General features: G+C 44.7%; 1 pseudogene; it reads right to left on the reverse strand.

Annotated features, from left to right (window-relative positions):
• Nucleotides 1–20,482, reverse strand: part of LOC147119865 (uncharacterized) — a 60,025-nt pseudogene extending 39,543 nt beyond the window's left edge.
• Nucleotides 20,483–21,588: the final 1,106 nt, after the last annotated feature.

The following is a 21,588-nucleotide window of genomic DNA, read 5'->3' on the forward strand; positions in this document are numbered from 1 at the left end:
CTTCTCCTAGAGGCATGGTGAAGACCGCTCTTGTATATAGTATATAATTATAAGTTGCTTAAAGCTTACTTTAAAGTTCCTTGATGTGTGAGACTCCTTTTTACATCACCCATCATCCTAAATCACTCCAAGCCCCATTCACTCATTATCCTAACTCACACCAAGCCCCATCATCATAAATTAAACGAAGACCCAATCACAGATCATCCTTACTCACACCAAGACCCATTCACCCATCATTCTAATTTAAACCAAGTAACAATCACCCACCAGCATAACGCACACCAAGACACATTCACCCACCATCCTAAATCAAACCAAGCCCCAATCACACACCATCCTAACTCACACCTAGAGATATTCACACATCATTCGAACTCACACCAAGCCAAATTCACCCATCATCATTACTCACACCAAGTCCCATTCAATCATCATCCTAACTCACACAAAGCCCCATTCACCAATCATCCTAACACACACCAAGACATGTTCACACATCATCCTAACTCACATCAAGCCCATTCACACATCATCCTAACTCACACCAAGCCCCATTCGCACATCGTCCTATCTTACACCAAACCCCATTCACCCATCATCCTAAGTCACACCAAGACCCATTCACCCATCATCCTAAATCACTCCAAGCCTCATTCACCCTTCATTATAACTCCCAACAAGCGCCATTCACCCACCATCCTAAATCACACCAAGACTCATACACACATCATGCTTACACACACCAAGACCTGTGCACCCATCATCCTAACTCAGACCAATTCCCATTCACCCATCATCCTAACTTACACCATGCCCCATTCACCCATCATCCTAACGCACACTAAGAGCCATGCATCCATCATCCTTACTCACTGCATGCCGCATTCACCCATCAACCTAACTCACAGCAAGACCCATTCACCCATCATCCTAACTTACACCATGCCCCATTCACCCATCATCATAACTCACACCAAGCCCCATTCACATATCTTCATAACCCACACCAAGGACAGTCCTCCATCATCCTAACTCACAGAAAGCACCATTCAACCATCATCCATACACACAAAACCCCATTCACACATCATCGTAACTCAAACCAAGCCCCATTCAACCATCATCCTAACTGACACTAAAAGCCATTTCCCCATCATCCTAACTCCGATCAAGCCCCATTCACCCGTCATCCTAACTCAAACAAAGACCCATCCACTCCTCATCCTAACACATTTGAAGACGCATTCACCCATCATCCTAGCTAACACAAAGACATATTCAACCATCATCCTAATTCACATCAAGCCTCATTCAGCCATCATACTAACTCACTCCAAGACTCAATCACTCATCATCGTAACTCACACCAAGACACATTCATCCATCATTCTAAATTGGACCAAGCTCAATTGACCCATCATCCTATCTCGCACCAAGACCCATTGACCCATCACTCCAACGCACAACAAGCCCCATTCACCCATCATCCTAAATCACTCCAAGCCCTATTTACCCATCATCCTGACTCACACCAGGACCCATTCACCCTTCATCCTAAGTGACACTAAGACACAATCACCCATCATCCTAACTCACACTAGGACCCATTCACCCTTCATCCTATGTCACACCAAGACCAATTCACACATCATCCTAACACATCCGAAGAGGCATTCACCCATCATCCTAACTCATATGAAGACCCATTCACCCATCAGCCTAACTCAAACCAAGACCATTTCACGCATCATCCTAAATCACTCCAAGACCCTTTCACCCACCTTCCTTACTCGCACCAAGCCCCATTCAATCATCATCCTAACTTACACCAAGCCCCATTCGCACATCAACCTACCTCACACCAACCCACATTCACCAATCATCCTAACTCATCTAACAACCATTCCCCCATCTTCCTAACGCACACCAACACCAATGCACCCAACATCCTATTTCAGACCAAGCCCCATTCACCCATCGTCCTAACGCACGCTAAGTGCAATTCAACCATCATCCTAAATCACAGCAAGCCCCTTTCACCCATCAACCTAACTCCCACTAAATGCCATGCACTCATTATCCTAACTGTCATCAGACACATTCACTCCTCATCCTAACTCACACCAAGACCACTTCACCCACCATCCTAAATCAAACCAAGCCCCATTCACCTATCATCCTAACTCACATCAAGCCCCATTCACCCATCATCCTAACTCAAAGTAAGCACCATTCACCCATCATCCTGACTCACACCAAGCCCCATTCACCAATCATCTTAACACAAACCAAGCCCCATTCGCCCATCAACGTAACACTCACCAGCCCCATTCACCCATCATCATAAGTCACACCAAGCAACATTCACCCATCATCCTAACTCACAATAAGTCCCATTCGCCCATCATCCTAACTCACTCCAAGCCCCATTCAACCATCATCGAAATTCACACGAAGACCCATTCACCAACCATCCTAAATCAAACCAAGCCCCTTTCACCATCATCCTCAGTTAAACCAAGCCCCATTCACCCAACATCCTAACTCAGACCAAGACCCATTCAACCATCATCCTAACTCAGACCAAGACCCATTCACCCATCATCCTAACTCAGACCAAGTCCAATTCACCCATCATCTTAACTCACACCAAGACCCATTCACTCATCATCCTCACTTAGATCAAGACCCATTCACACAGCATCCTAACTCACGCCAAGAAACATTCACTCATCATCCTAACTCACATGAAGACCGATTCACCCATCATATTGACTCACACCAGGACCCATTCACACCATCCTAAATTACAGCAAGCCCCATTCACACATCATCCTAACACACACGAAGACCTATTCATCCATCTTCCTAAATCACACCAAACGCATTCATTCGTCATCCTAACTCACACCAAGGCACATTCACCCATCATCCTAAAGCACTCCAAGCCACATTCCTCCATAATCCTAACGCACACCAAGCCCTATCATCCTAAATTACACCAAGCTGAATTGACCCATCATCCTATCTCACACCAAGACAAATTGACCCATCATGGTGAATCAGTCCAAGCCCCATTCACCCATCTTCCTAACTTACACCAAGCCCCATCATTCTAACTCACACCAAGACCCATTCACAAATCATTCTAACTCAAACCAAGCCCCATTCACCCATCATCCTAAATCAGTCCAAGCCCCATTCACCAATCTCCCTAACTTACAAAATGGCCAATCATCCTAACTCACTCCAAGACCCATTCAAACATCATCCTAACTCACAGCTAGCCCCATTCACCCATCTTCCTAACTTAAAACAAGCCCAATCATCCGATCTCACACCAAGACCCATTCACCCATCATCCTCTAAAACAAGCCCAATCATCCTATCTCACACCAAGACCCATTCACCCATCATCCTCACTTAGACCAAGACCCATTCACAGAGCATCCTAACTCACGCCAAGAAACATTCGCTCTTCATCCTAACTCACACGAAGACCGATTCAGCCACCATATTGACACACACCAGGACCCATTCACACACCATCCTAAATTACAGCAAGCCCCATTCACACATCATCCTGACAAACACGAAGACCTATTCATCCATCTTCCTAAATCACACCAAACACATTCATCCGTCATCCTAACTCACACCAAGGCACATTCACCCATCATCCTAAATCACTCCAAGCCACATTCCTCCATAATCCCTACGCACACCAAGCCCTATCATCCTAAATTACACCAAGCTCGATTGACCCAGCATCCTATCTCACACCAAGACACATTGACTCATCATGGTGAATCAGTCCAAGCCCCATTCACCAATCTTCCTAACTTACAACATGCCCAATCATCCTATCTCACACCAAGATCCATTCACCCATCATCCTAACTCACATCCAGCCCCATTCACCCATCTTCCTAACTTAAAACAAGCCCAATCATCCTATCTCACACCAAGACCCATTCACCCATCATCCTAACTCACAAAAGCACCGTTCAGCATTCTTTGTAACACACACCAAGGCCATTCCCCCATCATCCTAAATCCCACCAAGCCCCATTCACACATGATCAAAACTCACACCAAGCACAATTCACCGATCATCATAACTCACACAGAGCCACATTCACGCAACATACTAACACATCTGAAGATGCATCATCCTAACTCACACCAAGACCAATTAACCAATCATTCTAAGTCACACCAAGACCCATTCACCCATCAACCTAACTCAAACCAAGCCCCATTCACCAATCATTCTAACTTGCACCAAGCCCCATTCACACATCATTCTTACTCACACCAAGCCTCATTCACACAGCATCCTAATTCACACCAAGGCAATTCCCCGATCATCCTAACTCCCACCAAGCCCCATTCACCCATCATTGAAACTCACACCAAGCCACATTAAACCATCTTCTTAACTCACACCAATGCCATTCCCCCATCATCCTAACTCCCAGCAAGCCTCATTCACACATCATCCTAACTCACACCAAGACTCATTCAACCATCATCCTAAGTCACACCAAGATGCAATCGCCCATCATCCTAACTCGCACAAATACCCATTCATGCATCATCCTTATTCACACCAAGCCCCATACACACATAATCCTAACACACACGAAGACCTATTCACACATCATCCTAACTCACAACAACAGCCATTCACCCACCATCCGAACTCACACCAATTCATTCACCCGTCATCCGAACTCACAACAAGTCCCATTCACCCATCACCTTAACTCACACCAAGCCACATCATCGTAAATTACATCAAGCTCCATTGATGCACCACCCTAACTCACAACAAGCCCCATGCACCCATCATCCCAACTCACACCAAGCCCTTTCAAACTAAATTACACCAAGCCCCATTCATCCATCATCCTGACACACACCAAGACTCATTCACCAATCATCCTAACTCACACCAAGCCGCATTCACCAATCATATTAAATCCGTCCAATCCCCATTCACCCATCATCATAACTTTCACCAAGCCCCATCATCCTAAATCACACCAAGACCCATTCAATCATCATCCTAACTCACACCTAGCCCCATTCACCCATCATCCTAATTTACACAAATCCCCATTCACACATCATCTTAACTCACACCAAACCCAATTCACCCATCATCCTAACACACACCCAGACCTATGCACACATCATCCTAACTCAGAATAAACCCCATTCACCCATCATCCTAACTCACACTAATCCCCATTCACCCATTATCCTAAATTACATCAATCCCCATTCACCCATCATCCTAACTTACACCAAGACCAATTTATCCATCATCCTAAATTACACCAAGGCCCATTCACCCATCATCCTAACTCACACGAAGAACCATCCACTCATCATCCTAACTCAGAACAAGACACAATCAAACCTCATCATGATGCACACCAAGCCTCATTCACCCATCATCCTAACTGACACCAAGCTCCATTTACACCAATCCCCATTCACACATCATCGCAACGCACACCAAGACCCATTCACCCATCATCCTATCTCACACCAAGAAACATCCACACATCATTCTAACTCGCACCAAGCCCCTTTCAACCATCATCCGAACTCACACCAGGTGCTTTTAACATCATCCTAACACACACCAAGACCTATGCACCCATCATCCTAACTCAGACCAAAACCCATTTACCCATCATCCTTTCTCATACTAATCCCCATTCAACCTTCATCGTAATTTACACCAAACACCATTCACCCCTCATCCTAACTCACACTAATCCCCATTCACCCATCATCCTAAATTACACCAAGGCAAATACACCCATCATCCTAACTCACACCAAGAACCATCCACCCATCATCCTAACTCAGAGCAAGCACCATTCCCCTAATATCCTAAATCACACTAAGACCCATCCACCCATCATGATATCTCAGACGAAGATACAATCACACCTCATCCTAAATCACACCAAGCCCCATTCACCAAACATCTTAACTCACACCAAGCCCCATTCACCCATCATCATAACTCACACCAAGCCCCATTCTCCCATCTTCCTAACTCACACCAAGCCCCATTCATCCATCACCCTAACTCACAGCAAGTACCATTCACCCAACATCCTAACTCACACCAAGAACCATTCACCCATCACCCTAACTCAGACCAAGCCCCATTCACCCATCATCTTAACTGACACCAAGACCCATCCACACAGCTTCCTAACTCACACCACTCCAATTCACACATCATCCTATCCCACACCAAGCACCATTCACCCATCATCCTACCTTACACCAAACCGCATTCACACATCAACATAACACACACGAAGACCCATTCACACTTCATCCTAATTCACAACAACAGCCATTCACACATCGTCCTAACTCACACCAAGACCCATTCACCCACCATCCTGACTCACACCAAGACACCATCACCCCTCATTATAACGCACACCAAGTCCCAGTCACCCTTCATCCGAAATAACTCCATGGCCCATTCACGCATAATACTAACTCACACCAAGCCACATCACCCTAAATTACACCAAGCTCCATTGACACATCATCCTAACTAACACCAAGACACATTCACCCATCATCCTATCTCACACCAAGACGCATTCAGCCATCATCCTAAATTACACAAAGCCCCATTCACCCATCATCCTAACTCACACCAAGCCCTATTCACACATCATGCTAACTCACACCAAGCCTCATTCACATATCATCCTAACCCACTCGAAGCCTCATTCACCCATCATCCTAACCCACACCAATTCCCATTCGCCCATCACCCTAACTCACAGCAAGCACCATTCACCCAACATTCTAACTCACACCAGGACGCATTCACCCATTTTCCTAGCACACACCAAGACCCATTGACACATCATCCTATCTCACACCAAGCCTCATTCACCCATCATCTTAACTGACACCAAGAAACATCCACACAGCTTCCTAACTCACATCAAGCCCCATTCACACATCATCCTAACCCACACCAAGCCCCATTCACCCATCATCCTTTCTCGCACCAAGCCCCATTCACCCATCTTCGTAACACAAACCAAGGCCCATTCACACATTATTCTATCTCACACCAAGCCCCATTCATCTGTAATCCTAATTACCCCAAGACTCATTCACCCCTCATCCTAACTCACACCAAGTCCCATTCACCCATCATCCTAACTCACAACAAGCGTCATTCACCCTTCATGCTAACTCACACCAAGGCCCGTTCATCATCATCCAACACAGAGGAGGACCCACTCACCCATCATCCCAACTCTCAGCAAAACCCATTCACCCATCGTCCTAACTCACAGCAAGCATCATTCAGGCAAAATCCTGACTCACACCAAGACACATTCAACGATCCTAACATACACCAAGCCCCATTCAGCCATCGTCCTATCTTACACCAAGCCCCGTTCATCCATCATTCAAATTTACAGGAGGCCCCATTCACACATCGTCCTAACACACACGAAACCCATTCATGCATCAACCTAACTCACACCAAGCCTCGTCATCCTAAATTACACCAAGCCCTATTCACCCATCATCCTGACTCACACCAAGACTCATTCACCCATCATCCTCACTCACAACAAGCCCCATTCACTTATTATTCTAACACAGTCCAAACCCAATTCACCCATCACTCTAACTTACACCAAGCCCCATCATCCTAACTCATACTATACCGCATTCAAACATCATCCTAACGTACACCAAGTCCCTTTCATCCACCATTCATACACCCATCAACCTAAATCACAGCAAGCATCATTCATGCAACATCCTATCTCACACCAAGACCCAGTCACCCATCATCCTAGCACACACCAAGCCCCATTCACACATCATTCTAACTCTCACCAAGCCCCATTCACACATCATTGTAACCAACGCCAAAACCCATCGATACAGCTTCCTAACTCACACCAAACATGGGAAGCACGGTGGCATAGTGGTTAGCACTGTTGCCTCACAGTGCCAGTGACCCGGGTTCGAATCCGGCCTCGGGTGACTGTCTGTGTGGAGTTTGCACATTTTCCCCGTGTTTGCGTGGGTTTCCTCCGGGTGCTCCGGTTTCCTCCCACAATCCAAAGATGTGCGGGTTAGGTTGATTGGCTATGATAAATTGACCCTTAGTGTTAGGGGGGGAGTAAATACGTGGGGTTACGGGGGTAGGGTGTGATATGTGTAGGGGTTACGGGGATCGGGTGGATTATGTGTCGGTGCAGGCTCGATGGGCCGAAATGGCCTCTATCTGCACTGTGCGGTTACTGTGATTCTCTTCTCTGTGATAAACCCCATTCACACATCATCCTAACCCACACCAAGCACCATTCACACATCATCCAAACTCACACCAAGCCCCATTAACCCATCATTCTAAGTCACACCAAAGCCCAATCACCAATCATCCTAACTCATACAAAGACACATGAACTCATCATTATAACACATCCGAAGGCGCATTCACCCATCATCCAAACTCACAGCAAGACATATTCACACATCATCCTAACTCACACCAAGATACATTCACACGTTATTCCAACTCACAAGAAGACCCATTCAACCATCATCCTAACTGAAACCAAGACCCATTCATGCATCATCCAAAAGCGCTCCAAGCTCCATTCAACCACCTTCCTAATTCGCACCAAGCCCAAGTCGAACATCATCCTAAATCACACCAAGCCCCATTCACCAATCATCCTAACTCACACCAAGACGCATTCACCCATCATCCGAACACACACCAAGAGCCATTCATCCATCATCCTAACTCACTGCAAGCCTCATTCACACATCATCCTAACTCTCATCAAGCCCCATTCACCCATCATCGTAACTCACACCACGTCCCATTCACCCATTATCATAAATCACATAGGGAACCATTCAGTCAACATCCTAACTCACACCAAGACCCGTTCATCCTCATCCTAACTCACACGAAGACCCATTTACATGTCATCCGACATCACAACAACACCCAATCACCCATCGTCCTAAATCACACCAAGACCCATTCAGACACCATCCTGACTCAAACCAAGACACTTGCACCCATCATCCTAACTTACACCAAGCCTCGTTGACACATCATCCGAACACACATGGGGACCCATTCATACATCATCCCAACTCACCCCTGTACCCATTCAACCATCATCCTAACTCACACCAAACCCATTCACCCGTCATCCTAACTCACACCAAGACCCATTCACCCAACATCCTAAACCAATCCAACCCCATTCACCCATAATGCTAACTCACACAAAGCCCCATCATCATACATTACACCAAGGTCCATTGACCCATCATACTAATTCACACCAAGACCAATGAACCCATCATCCTAAATCACTCCAAGCCCCATTCACCCATCATCCTGACTCACACCAAGACTCATTCACTCTTCATCCTAACTCACACCAAGCCCCATCAACCTAACTCACACCAAGACACATTCAATCATCCTCCTAACTCACACCTAGCCCCATTCACCCATCATTCTAATTGGCACCAAGCCCCATTCACACATCATCCTAACACATACGAAGATCCATTCAAACATCACCTAACTCACACCAAGAGATATTTGCCCATCATCCTAACACACACCAAGCCGCATTAACCCATCATCCTAACTAACACCAATCCCCATTCACCAACCATTATAATTCACTCCAAGCCCCATTCTCCCATCATCACAACTCACACCAAGACCCAATCGCCCATCATCATAACTCACATGAAGCCACATTCACCCGTCATCATAACTCAGAACAAGCCCCGTTCGCCCATCATCCTAACTCACACCAAGACACATTCACACATCATTCTAACTCACACCAAGACCCTTTTAATCATTATTCCAACTGTCAAGGAGACCCATTCACCCATCATCCTAACTCACACCAAGACCCATTTGCCCATCAGTCTAACTCACACTAAGCCGCATTCACCCATCATCCTAACTCACACCAATCCCCATTCACCAACCATCATAATTCACTCCAAGCCCCATTCACCCATTATCATAAAGCACACCAAGCCACATTCACACTTCATCATAACTCAGAACAACCCCCATTCACCCATCATCTTATCTCACACCAAGACCCACTCACCCATCAGCCTAACTCACATCAAGACCCATTCACCCATCATCCTAACTCACACCAAGCCCATTCACCCATCACCCTTACTCACACCAAGACAAATTCACCCATCTTCCGAATTCACACCAAGCCCCATTCGTCTATTATCCTAACTCACACCAAGTCCCGTTCACATTTCATCCGATCTCACAACAAGACTCATTCACCCATCATCCAAACACACACCAAGGCCTATTCACCCATCATCCTATCTCACACCAAGCACCATACACCCATCATCCTTACTCACACCAAGACTCATCCACCCATCATCCTAACTCACACCAAAACCCAGACACCCATCATCCTAACGTACACCAATTCCCATTAAGCCTATCTTCTATGTTTCTATGTTTCTAACCATCATCCTAACACATGTCAAGGCCTATTCACTCATCATCCTAACTTACAACAATACTCATTCATCCCAAATCCTAACTCACACCAAGGCCCATTCAACAATCGTCCAAACGTACACCAAGTCCCAATCACGAATCATCCTAACTCACACCAAGACCCATTCACCCATAACCCTAACTTATACCAGACCTATTCACCCATCATCCTAACTCACACCAAGACACAGTCACCCATCATCATAACGCACACCAAGCCCCATTCACCCATCAACCTTAGTCATACCAAGCCTCATTCACCCATCATTCTAACTCACACCAAGACGCATTCAAATATCATCCTAACAGACACCAAGTCCCATTCACCCACAATCCTAAATCACAACAAGCCCCTTTCACCCATCATCGTAACTTACACCAAGACCCATTCACAAATCATCCTAACTAACAACAAGAAACATTGACCCATCATGCTAACTCAAAAAAGCCCCATTCATGCATCATACTCAATCACATCAAGACCCATTGAATCATTATCAAAGCTCACACCAAGGTCCGTTCATCATCATCCTAACTCACACGAAGTCCCAGTTTCCCATCATCCTAACTCACAACAACACACATTCACCCATCGTCCTAACTCACACCAAGACCCATTCTCCCATTATTCCAACTCACAAGGAGACACAATCACCCATCATCCTAACTGAAACCAAGACCCATTCAAGCATCATCCTAAAGCGCCCCAAGCTCCATTCACCCATCTTCCTAACTCGTATCAAGCCCCATTCACCCATCATCGTAACTCACACCAAGTCCCATTCACCCATTATCCTAAATCACATAGGGAACCATTCAGTCAACATCCTAACTCACACCAAGACACGTTCATCCTCATCCTAACTCACACGAAGACCCATTTACATGTCATCCGACATCACAACAACACCCAATCACCCATCGTCCTAAATCACACCAAGACCCATTCAGACACCATCCTGACTCAAACCAAGACACTTGCACCCATCATCCTAACTTACACCAAGCCTCGTTCACATATCATCCGAACACACATGGGGACCCATTCATACATCATCCCAACTCACCCCTGTACCCATTCAACCATCATCCTAACTCACACCAAACCCATTCACCCGTCATCCTAACTCACACCAAGACCCATTCACCCAACATCCTAAACCAATCCAACCCCATTCACCCATAATGCTAGCTAACACAAAGCCCCATCATCGTACATTACACCAAGGTCCATTGACCCATCATACTAATTCACACCAAGACCAATGAACCCATCATCCTAAATCACTCCAAGCCCCATTCACCCATCATCCTGACTCACACCAAGACTCATTCACTCTTCATCCTAACTCACACCAAGCCCCATCAACCTAACTCACACCAAGACACATTCAATCATCCTCCTAACTCACACCTAGCCCCATTCACCCATCATTCTAATTGGCACCAAGCCCCATTCACACATCATCCTAACACATACGAAGATCCATTCAAACATCACCTAACTCACACCAAGAGATATTTGCCCATCATCCTAACACACACCAAGCCGCATTCACCCATCATCCTAACTAACACCAATCCCCATTCACCAACCATCATAATTCACTCCAAGCCCCATTCTCCCATCATCACAACTCACACCAAGACCCAATCGCCCATCATCATAACTCACATGAAGCCACATACACCCGTCATCATAACTCAGAACAACCCCCATTCACCCATCATCTTATCTCACACCAAGACCCACTCACCCATCAGCCTAACTCACATCAAGACCCATTCACCCATCATCCTAACTCACACCAAGCCCATTCACCCATCACCCTTACTCACACCAAGACAAATTCACCCATCTTCCTAATTCACACCAAGCCCCATTCGTCTATTATCCTAACTCACACCAAGTCCCGTTCACACTTCATCCGATCTCACAACAAGACTCATTCACCCATCATCCAAACACACACCAAGGCCTATTCACCCATCATCCTATCTCACACCAAGCACCATACACCCATCATCCTTACTCACACCAAGACTCATCCACCCATCATCCTAACTCACACCAAAACCCAGACACCCATCATCCTAACGTACACCAATTCCCATTAAGCCTATCTTCTATGTTTCTATGTTTCTAACCATCATCCTAACACATGTCAAGGCCTATTCACTCATCATCCTAACTTACAACAATACTCATTCATCCCAAATCCTAACTCACACCAAGGCCCATTCAACAATCGTCCAAACGTACACCAAGTCCCAATCACGAATCATCCTAACTCACACCAAGACCCATTCACCCATAACCCTAACTTATACCAGACCTATTCACCCATCATCCTAACTCACACCAAGACACAGTCACCCATCATCATAACGCACACCAAGCCCCATTCACCCATCAACCTTAGTCATACCAAGCCTCATTCACCCATCATTCTAACTCACACCAAGACGCATTCAAATATCATCCTAACAGACACCAAGTCCCATTCACCCACAATCCTAAATCACAACAAGCCCCTTTCACCCATCATCGTAACTTACACCAAGACCCATTCACAAATCATCCTAACTAACAACAAGAAACATTGACCCATCATGCTTACTCAAAAAAGCCCCATTCATGCATCATACTCAATCACATCAAGACCCATTGAATCATTATCAAAGCTCACACCAAGGTCCGTTCATCATCATCCTAACTCACACGAAGTCCCAGTTTCCCATCATCCTAACTCACAACAACACACATTCACCCATCGTCCTAACTCACACCAAGACCCATTCTCCCATTATTCCAACTCACAAGGAGACACAATCACCCATCATCCTAACTGAAACCAAGACCCATTCAAGCATCATCCTAAAGCGCCCCAAGCTCCATTCACCCATCTTCCTAACTCGTATCAAGCCCCATTCAAACATCATCCTAACTCACACCAAGCCCCATTCACCAATTATACTAACTCACAGCAAGCCCCATTCACTCATCATCCTAAATCACTCCACGCCCCATTCACACATCGTCCTAACTCACACCAAGACGCATTCACCCATCATCCTAACACACAACAAGACCTATGCACCCATCATCCTAACTCAAACCAAGCCCCATTCACACATCATCCTATCTTACACCATACCCCATTCACCCATCATCCTAACGCACACAAAGAACCATTCATCCATCAATCTAACTCACAGCAAGCCCCATTCATCCATCATCCTAACTCACACCTAATCCCTTTCAGCCATCTTCGTAACTCACACCAAGGCCGTTCTCCCATCATCCGAACTCGCACCAAGCCCCATTCACCCATCATCATAACTCACACCAAGTCCCATTCACCCATCATCCGAAATCACATCAAAACCATTCACTCATTATCCTAACTCACACCAAGGCTCGTTCATCATCATCCTAACTCACACGAAGACACATTTAAACATCATCCTAACTCACAACAACACCCATTCACCCATCGTCCTATCTCACACAAAGACCCATTCAGACACCATCCTGACTCAAACCAAAACACATTCACCAAACATCCGAACTTAAACTAAGCCCCATTCAACCATCATCCTAACTTACACCAAGCTGCATTCACACATCATCCTAACACACAAGAGGGCCCATTCATACATCATCCTAACTCACAGAAAACCCATTCACCCGTCACCTTAACTCACACCAAGACCCATTTAACCATCATCCTTAACCACTCCAAGCCCCATTCATCCATAATGCTAACTCGCACCAAGCCCCATCATCCTACATTACACCAAGCTCCATTGACACATCATCCTAATTCACACCAAGACTCATAAACCCATAATCCTAGCTCACACCAAGGCCCATTCACCCATCATCCTAAATCACTCCAAGCCCCATTCACCCAACATCCTGACTCACACCAAACTCATTCACCCATCATCCTAACTCACACCAAGCCCCATCATCCTAACTCACACCCAGACCCATTCAATCAACCTCCTAACTCACACATAGCCCCATTCACCCATCATTCTAATTTGCACCAAGCCCCATTCACACATCCTCCTAACACATACGAAGACCCATTCACCCATCATCCTAACTCACACCAAGAGCCATTTGCCCATCAGCCTAACTCACACCAAGCCGCATTCACCCATCATCCTAATTCACACCAATCCCCATTCACACATCCTCCTAACACATACGAAGACCCATTCACCCATCATCCTAACTCACAACAACACACATTCACCCATCGTCCTAACTCACACCAAGACCCATTCTCCCATTATTCCAACTCACAAGGAGACACAATCACCCATCATCCTAACTGAAACCAAGACCCATTCAAGCATCATCCTAAAGCGCCCCAAGCTCCATTCACCCATCTTCCTAACTCGTATCAAGCCCCATTCAAACATCATCCTAACTCACACCAAGCCCCATTCACCAATTATACTAACTCACAGCAAGCCCCATTCACTCATCATCCTAAATCACTCCACGCCCCATTCACACATCGTCCTAACTCACACCAAGACGCATTCACCCATCATCCTAACACACAACAAGACCTATGCACCCATCATCCTAACTCAAACCAAGCCCCATTCACACATCATCCTATCTTACACCATACCCCATTCACCCATCATCCTAACGCACACAAAGAACCATTCATCCATCAATCTAACTCACAGCAAGCCCCATTCATCCATCATCCTAACTCACACCTAATCCCTTTCAGCCATCTTCGTAACTCACACCAAGGCCGTTCTCCCATCATCCGAACTCGCACCAAGCCCCATTCACCCATCATCATAACTCACACCAAGTCCCATTCACCCATCATCCGAAATCACATCAAAACCATTCACTCATTATCCTAACTCACACCAAGGCTCGTTCATCATCATCCTAACTCACACGAAGACACATTTAAACATCATCCTAACTCACAACAACACCCATTCACCCATCGTCCTATCTCACACAAAGACCCATTCAGACACCATCCTGACTCAAACCAAAACACATTCACCAAACATCCGAACTTAAACTAAGCCCCATTCAACCATCATCCTAACTTACACCAAGCTGCATTCACACATCATCCTAACACACAAGAGGGCCCATTCATACATCATCCTAACTCACAGAAAACCCATTCACCCGTCACCTTAACTCACACCAAGACCCATTTAACCATCATCCTTAACCACTCCAAGCCCCATTCATCCATAATGCTAACTCGCACCAAGCCCCATCATCCTACATTACACCAAGCTCCATTGACACATCATCCTAATTCACACCAAGACTCATAAACCCATAATCCTAGCTCACACCAAGGCCCATTCACCCATCATCCTAAATCACTCCAAGCCCCATTCACCCAACATCCTGACTCACACCAAACTCATTCACCCATCATCCTAACTCACACCAAGCCCCATCATCCTAACTCACACCCAGACCCATTCAATCAACCTCCTAACTCACACATAGCCCCATTCACCCATCATTCTAATTTGCACCAAGCCCCATTCACACATCCTCCTAACACATACGAAGACCCATTCACCCATCATCCTAACTCACACCAAGAGCCATTTGCCCATCAGCCTAACTCACACCAAGCCGCATTCACCCATCATCCTAATTCACACCAATCCCCATTCACACATCCTCCTAACACATACGAAGACCCATTCACCCATCATCCTAACTCACACCAAGAGCCATTTGCCCATCAGCCTAACTCACACCAAGCCGCATTCACCCATCATCCTAATTCACACCAATCCCCATTCATCAATCATCACAATGCACTCCAAGCCCCATTCACCCATCATCAAAAAGCACACCAAGACCCATTCGCCCATCATCATAACTCACATCAAGCCACATTCACCCATCATCATAACTCAGAACAACCCCCATTCATCCATCATCCTAACTCAACCAAGACCCTCACACCCATCATCGTAACTCACATCAAGACCCATTCCCATCATCATAACTTACACCAAGCCCCATTCACCAATCATCCTTACTCACACCAATACCAATTCACCCATCATCCTAATTCACGCCAAGCTACATTCACCTATCATCCTATCTCACACCAAGCCCCATACACCCATCATCCTAACTCAGACCAAGGCATATTCACCCATCATCGTAACTTGCACCAAGGCACATTCACCCATCATCCTAACTCACACCAAGAAACATTGACCCATCATGCTAACTCAAAAAAGCCCCATTCATGCATCATCCTCAATCACATCAAGACCCATTAAACCATCATCAAATCTCACACCAAGACCCGTTCACCATCATCGTAACACACACGAAGTCCCATTTACCCATCATCTTAACTCATAGCAACACCCATTCACCCATCGTCCTAACTCACACCAAGACAAATTCACCCAACATTGTAACTTAAACTAAGCCCCATTCACCCATCATCCTAACTTACACCAAGCCCGATTCACACATCATCCTAACACACATGAAGACCCATTCATACATCATCCTAACTCACACCAAGACCCATTCAATCATCATCCTAACTCACACCAAGCCCATCATCCTAAATTACACCAAGCGTTATTCACCCAGCATCCTAAATCACACCAAGCCCCATTCACCCATAATCATAAATCAGTCCTAGCCCCATTCATCAATCATCCTAACTTACACCAAGCCCCATTCACCCATAATCATATATCAGTCCAAGCCCCATTCATCAATCATCCTAACTTACACCAAGCCACATCATCATAACTCACACAAAGACCCATTCACCCATCGTTCTGTCTCACAACAAGACACATCCACCCATCATCCTAACTTACACCAAGCCCCATTCACCCATCATCCTAACTTACACCAAGACCCATTCACCCATCAACCCAACTCTCACCAAGCCCCACTCACCCATCATCCTAACTCACACCAAGGACTATCCACATATCTCCCTAATCTCACACCAAGCCCCACTCACCCATCATCCTAACTCACACCAAGACCCATTCACCCATCATCCTAACTCACACCAAGCCCCATTCACCCATCATCCAAACTCATACCAAGACCCATTCACACATCATGCTAAATCACTCCAAGCCCCATTCACACATAATCCTAACACACACCAAGCCACATCATCCTAAATTATACTAAGCTCCATTGACCCATCACCCTAACTCACAATCGATTGCAAGCTGTTCATTGTTTCAGAAGAAAATGGCTGGGAATGTTTGCCATTGCATACCTGCCTTCATATATTTTAATCTAATTTCCCAATGTACCTCAGCCAACTCTCCCCTCATACCTCCGTAATTGGCACTGTATAAACTTAACACCCTAATTTGGGACTTAAGCACAGCACTCTCAAACTTAATATGGAATTCTCCCATAATTTGATAAAATCTATATATTTTAAAGTTTGTTTATGATATTTCAGTTTATATCTTAATCCCATGAGTATGCCCCAATTTTTTTACTCACTGTAAAATGATTAAAAATGAATGACAATCAGTGCTTTTAACTTCCTGGTTTGCTGTCTGTAAGAAGTATTCAATGTGATTGGCTGCTTAGCCTGCTTGATGATATTTCTGTTGCTGAACTTTGGAGATCCCCTATAGGTAATGCCAGAATGAAATTAATGTCGGGAATGGTGAGATCCAGGCCGCAGAGATTGCTTGTTGTTTGTGTACAGTTTTCTTTGAGGTCGGCTGCGAGCGCCGTCACTTGGCTGCTGACTACAAAATCCGATCCTCTTCCTTTAACCTATCTTTCTTTCCCTCTCTTTGTTTGGTTTACTGTACATGATTTGGCTTTGAATTAACTATTCTAACTCACACTTATTGGTTCAAAATCTGCATGTCTAAGTTAGGATTTTTTCAGGCTGGTTGTTTAATGAGACACAGTTACTTGCGCTGTTCACACCAGTCCCAGATACCACACTCCTTTCTAATGACAGCAAGTTCCAGTGCAAAAACCCATGTGAATTCTGTGGGCAAGTGTAAGTGTAATGAATGACTAGAGCCGATCGTTGACCACTGACCAAAATTAACCAATCAGATTGAAAAATCCACGTCTGAACCAGGAATTTTAAGTTACAATTCTTTAATCAAAACCAAATCATGTACAGGAAGCGAAATAAAGTGAAGGAAAGAAATGTAGGATAAAGGGAGAAAGAAAAAAGAGAGAGAAATAAACATTTTTATCATTTACATTAAAAAAAATTCTCCAACAATAATTAAAACCTGAAGCAATGAGACTCCACACTTGTGAAACATAATTTCCAGTGCCAGAGAGGTTGTTCGCAGAAATTAAGACTTATCACGCCATTAAATAATCATTATCACTTCAATGTACAAGCCCGAAGTGATTCCTGTGTGTTAAGTGGGTAACTGTCACTTAACTATCCGAACTTCACTCCCTTCCATGTATTTGAATGCTGAGTCTCTAGACGAGATACCGGTTTAACGAAGCTCCAGAAGGAGCAGGGCATCTCGGACAGCAACTTTCTGATTTTAGCATTTAACTGTGCATGTGATGACGCCGGAAGTTGCGGTCAGAGTTATTCCTGAATTCAAAGCCTCACTTTGACATTTTCTGCAAAATCCAGGCCTAACGTTATTAAACAATGGGGCAGAATTTTGGGTCTCCACGGGTGCGTATGCACGGGGTACTCACCCGTAGGCCCAATGGAAGTGCCGGTTTCCTGCATGCACTGCACATGCGCGGGGAACCGGCACTTCCGTTCCTCTGAACGAAGGGGTTCAGAGGTCGAATGCGTGCGCGGGAGAGGCTGTGCGTGCGCATCGAAGTTCGTTTTTTTTTACGGGTTTTCCCGCGAGGGTAAGCATGCAGAAGTTAGAAATGTAAAAAGCAGGCGTAAGGCCTGCTTTTTACAAGGTAAGTGGTAAATTAATTAAAATTAAAACATTTTTCCCACAGGTTTATTATTTTTTAATACTTTAAAGCAAGGTAAGTTTATTTTTAGCCCCGTTAGAAAATAAAATTATTATTTTTTTAAATTTAAATGATTGTTTATTGTATATTTCATGTAATTTATAGTTTATTTAAAAAATGTGATTTTATAAATATATTTGAAGATTTAGTGCTATTTTGGGGCCATAGTATTTATAAGTCTTGACAGCACCTCCTTTCAGGCTTATGAATGGAGCATTCCCTGCTCCGATTGGCTCCCCATGGCCCACGTGATCCCAGGTGACGTATCAAACAAACTGCACCCCTGGGATATGCAAGCACTGTGCACTGGCAGCTGGACCAGGCCCCGGGTCGGAATTCCACAGGGCCCCAGAGCACAACGGCCAGGCAAGGTAAGTGCACATCGGGGGCTTACACCCACAGGAAGCGCCTGACTCGAATTTCTGGGCCATTATGTCAGGGCACTGATCAGGAATAGACATGTTGGCACGGATTTTGCTGTAGAACTAACGGCGAGGCTATCAGTGCTTTGCGCATTAACAGGAACCAGCGTGGCTTAAGATAAGAGACTGCAAATCGGCTGTGAAGGAGAATAATCCTGAATCAGTTGTGTGTGTGAGTGAGTGACTCTCAAATTAACTTTTAGTTTCAAAAAATCAAAGAACAGAAATCTGCGATGCAATATTTTCTGAAATTATCTTTTAAAAATGAGGTGAATCGCTGGGAAACACCACGAGACAATTATAACTTAAATCCAGCAAGTCAGCGATTTTTATTTCGATAATAACTTAATACAATAGCTTACCTGGGATTCCGAGAGCTGCAAGAACGATATAGTAAATGGTATAAATCAGGCCCTTTGGTGGTGCATGCATTTTCCCTGAGAAGCGATAGTATCTGAGCTCTGAGCCATTCTCTGTGACCCGTTTAAAGGTCCCACTTTTTATATCTGGTGTTACTCTCCCGAGAGACAATTAGCTCACATCGTAAATTTATATTATTTAGTCATTTAAACAGATAGCTTTCCAATTATTTTCACCGATGAGAATTTATCTTCATTGCGGTCCCTGGAACAAACAGATATGAGTCACTTTTACTCGAATGACTTAGATGCAATAGAACAGATTAAAATAGACATTATACTGTTTAAAGACGAAATATTTAAACACTACGATAGCAATCCGATGGCATATTTTCAGGAGATCCTATGAAAAGCTTGTTGTGCAGTTGCCATGGTGAAACTAAGACCCAAGCACGAAAAAATTGTCACTGTTGAGCCTTGTTTAAAATTATTTGACAGAGTGAAGGAAACCAGGTTGAAGTATCTGAGAGGGCAACAAGGTGCTAACTGAATTATGGACGACAAATAAAGAGTAGTCTTGAAATAGAAGGGGCCAGACAGAAGTTGCTGTCAGTTTCACAGCGTAATGACAGCGAAAGCTGACAGTTTCGCCATCACTGCAACCGAAAAATCTGGGCCATTACATCTACTGCATTAGCCTAATCTACCCTTAATGTTACCTCCTCAAATAATTCAATACGGTTGGTCAGGCATGACCTTACCTTTTGGAATCTACGCTGACTATTCTTTATTATATTTTCAGTTTCGGGATGTTTTTATATTACATCTCTTAGTAAGTATTGAGTAAGTAGCAATAAATATAAAACCCAATTGTAATAGCTCCTACACGTATGTAAAATGGAAGAGAGTAACTAAAGTAAGCCTTGGCTCCTTACAGGCTGAGACAGGTGAAATTATGATGGGGAATAATGAAATGGCATAGACGTTAACGGAATATTTTGTATCCGTCTTCAGAGTAGTAGACACAGAAACATTCCAAAAATAGTGGGGAACGAAGGGTTTAATAAGAGTGAGGAACTTAAAGTAATTATTAGCAGTAGAGAAAAACTCCTTGAGAAACGAACAGGACTAAAAGTCTACAAATCCCCTGAATCTGATGGCCTACATCCTAGGGTTCTA

The sequence above is a fragment of the Somniosus microcephalus genome, chromosome 4 (assembly GCF_052327205.1).
Source record: "Somniosus microcephalus isolate GS21.2 chromosome 4, FLI_Smic_1.0, whole genome shotgun sequence".
Classification (NCBI taxonomy): domain Eukaryota; kingdom Metazoa; phylum Chordata; class Chondrichthyes; order Squaliformes; family Somniosidae; genus Somniosus; species Somniosus microcephalus.